General features: G+C 38.3%; 1 pseudogene; it reads left to right on the top strand.

Annotated features, from left to right (window-relative positions):
• Nucleotides 1–1,529: 1,529 nt before the first annotated feature.
• LOC112674631 (proteasome subunit alpha type-2-like) lies at nucleotides 1,530–2,213 on the top strand (annotated as a pseudogene).
• The last annotated feature ends 1,366 nt before the right edge of the window (nucleotides 2,214–3,579 follow it).

The following is a 3,579-nucleotide window of genomic DNA, read 5'->3' as shown; positions in this document are numbered from 1 at the left end:
GCCAACAACATTGCTTTAGGGTTTTCCATAGAAAATGGGGCAAATGAGATCTTTTATGAGTACCTGCAATAAACTCAATTTAAATTTCTAGCAATAATTTTAAAAGTTGGTTTATTCTAGTTAGGTTTTGGTTTCATCTTTTCTTTCTTGTTACTCTTTTGGAGAAATGTCCAAAAATTGTATTCTTTTTTTTTTTAATTTATTTTTTATTGGTGTTCAATTTACTAACATACAGAATAACACCCAGTGCCCGTCACCCATTCACTCCCACCCCCCGCCCTCCTCCCCTTCTACCACCCCTAGTTCGTTTCCCAGAGTTAGCAGTCTTTACGTTCTGTCTCCCTTTCTGATATTTCCCACACATTTCTTCTCCCTTCCCTTATATTCCCTTCAAAAATTGTATTCTTAAGGTGAGCCAGAAGCGGTATTTAAAACGTTTATCAACTGTTATGTCTTATTACCAACCAATCAGGGCCACCATGGACTGAAATGAACCAATATGGCTCTCTAGACTGGGGCCAGCAGATTGTTAGCCCTGGCTTTGGCAAAATAACTTTAGCTTGATTTACCATTTATTAGGAGTTCATACTAGTAGTACCAAAAGTTGATATTATTATGAAAAATGGGGTTTTCTGATACTTTCTCCTCACATTTTAGGGAGAGGGCACATACCCTCCCATTTCTGAGATCCTTAGCCATTTATAACTAGAAAAATTGAGTTATTTGTTTGTTCTCTGTTTAGCTTGGTAATGCAGACAAAGGAGAAAGTTATTGTTGTAGTGTAATTAACAGAAAAGTTATGTGATGGGGGCAAGCCATCTCAGCAGGAAAGGGGTTGAGTTGTGCTATAAATTATTTCCATGGAGGCTAGATCAGGAAGGACAATTTTCTTTCATGTGCTTCTCCTGAATCTGGAGGTCTGTTCCCTTTCCCTCAGGTCACAGGTAGATAAACCATACGGGGCAAAGCATAGTGGAGGAACCCTCAACATTGGTGGAGCTCAGAGGGAATAAGCTGCAAGGAGGTTTCAAGAGGACAAGGGGAGGAGTGCTCAGAGAGGGAGGTGCTCCTCCATGTCCACAGGAAACAGACGGCCACTGACAGGCAATGGCAAGCATATAACAATATTCCGCACCAGCTCTTGGACACTTTGCATGCTTGATTGTCCAATAGTAGTGCTTTTAGTAATGGGCTGCGTATCATTATTCTTTCTAATGGTAAGGGCCTAGCTTTGTAATGTGTGTGTTTGTCTTCCCTATGATGAACCCTATGACAGAGTTTGAGGATTGCTTGAACTGTCTTTTCCAATCAGTACCTACCACAGTATCTGACATGTTCTTAGTAAGTGAACAAATTACAGTGGGTGAAACTCCAGAATTACATATTTGTTCTTTATGACTCTGATCATCAAATTTTCATCTAGTTATTGGACAGTGGATCGCTATAGGGCACTTGAAGATCCAAGGTGATCAAGATGTAGTTTGATCCAAGTCTCTTTAAAAGCAAAATCCAGGGCACTCCAGGTAAAGATGGTGGAGTGCAGTTACAGCTTTTTGTGGACTACATCTGTAAACTTGTGCAGATTGAATGTTTTGGCTGCTGTAGCTGGAGGAGCCCCTTTAGTGGGTATTAAAGCTGCAAGTCCTGTGGTATTAGCGACTGAGAAGAAACAGAAATACATTCTGTGATGAGCAAAGCATACCCGAAGTAAAACCAATTACCAAGCACATAGGCTTGGTGGAGAGTGGCCCAGATTACAGAGAGCTTGTGCAGAGCCCAGAAACTAGCTCAGCGATACTACCTCATTTACCAAGAACCCATTCCCTTATCTCAACTGGCATAAAGAGTAGCTTCTGTGATGCAAGAATACACTCAGGTGGTGTTCTTCCATTTGGAGCTTCTCTACTAATTTGTGTTTAGAATGAGGGGCAGCCATATTTACTTCAGCCATATCCATCTGGAGCTTACTTTGCCTGGAAAGCCATAGCAATGGGAAAGAACTATGTGAATAGGACGACTTCCCTTGAGAAAAGATATAATGAAGACCTGGAGCTCGAAGATGCTGTTCATACAGCCATATTAACCCTAAAGGAAAGCTTTGAAGGGCAAATGGCAGAAGACAATACGGAGGTTGAATGTGCAGTGAAGCCAGATTCGGGAGGCTCACTCCCACTGAAGTTAAGCATTACTTGGCTGCCATAGCATACGAATGAAGTGACTGAAAAATCCGCAATTCCAGATAATCCCTCTACTTAACCATGTTTAAAGTATGTTTTGTTCTGCAGACTTTCTGCATACTTATTTCTGCATGGTTTGATGGACTGATGTTTTTAAAATGACACTTATAAGTCAACCATTAAATAAAAATATATACATAAACAAAAGCAAACTCCAATTGTTGTATGAGGTTTTCTTTTTTTTCTATTATTCCAAATTATAAAGACAAAGAAACTTGAAAAAAAATCTCAAGTGACTTAGCTCACTATAGGACAAAAATCAAATGAGCTATTGTGTTTATAGCACGTATTGTAGAACTGTGGTAAAATGTATTGAGCTTTCTTCATCAGGGATAATGTTTTACATAGTAGGACACTGATACAAGATCATCTTAGCTGCTTTCCCTTTGAAACAATCTTTGGCCAATTTCACAAATCATTTCACAAATAATGTACCTCTACTATGTGCAAGTCACTATTAGTCAGGCTAGCAATAGTTAGAGTGGTGAACAAATTCTTTCCTACCCTGGTAGACCCTATATTCTAGTGAGAGGTACAGGAAATAAACAGAGTAAATAAATAAATTACAAGACAGTGTATGACTACTCCTACTTGTCATACAAAAGAATTAACTCAAAATGGATCAAAAAGCTAAAATGTGAGAGTTAAAATGTAAAACTCTTAGTAGAAAACATAGGAATAAATTTTATCACCTCAGATCGAGCAAAAAATTCTTACATATGATACCAGAAACCCAAGCAACAAAAGAAAAGTAGATAAGTTGGATTTCATCAAAGTTAAAAATTTTCATGCATCAAAGAACACTGTCAAGATAGTGAAAAAATAATCTGAAGAATTGGAGAAATATTTGCAAATCATATATCTGATAAGAGTCTGGTAGGTAAAATATATAAAAAATTCTTACAACTTAACAAAAAAAGATGAACATCCTAGTTAAAAAATGGGTAAGAGACTCACATAAAGATTTTTTCCAACGAAGATATGCAAATTGCCAACAATTATTTCTAAAGCTATTCAGCGTCATTAGTCGTTAGGGGAATGAAAACAAAAATCACAAGGAGACACCACCTTACACCCACTAGAATGGTTACAAAAGAAAAAATATAAGTGTTGGCAGGATGTGGAGAAATTGGTATCTTTGTATATTGTTGGTGGGACTCTAAAATTGTGCAGCCACAGTGGAAAGCAGTTTGACAGTTCCTCAGAAGTTAAACATGGAATTACCACGTGACCCAGCAACTCCACGCTGAGGCATACACCCAAGAGAACCGAAAACAGGTGTTCAAACAAAACTGTTCGGAAATGTTCATAGCAGCCCTACACACAATAGCCAAAAGGTGGA

Source organism: Canis lupus, chromosome 36, assembly GCF_003254725.2.
Source record: "Canis lupus dingo isolate Sandy chromosome 36, ASM325472v2, whole genome shotgun sequence".
NCBI lineage: Eukaryota > Metazoa > Chordata > Mammalia > Carnivora > Canidae > Canis > Canis lupus.
The sequence above is the reverse complement of the archived record's forward strand: the minus strand, read 5'-3'. Positions and strand labels throughout refer to the sequence as shown.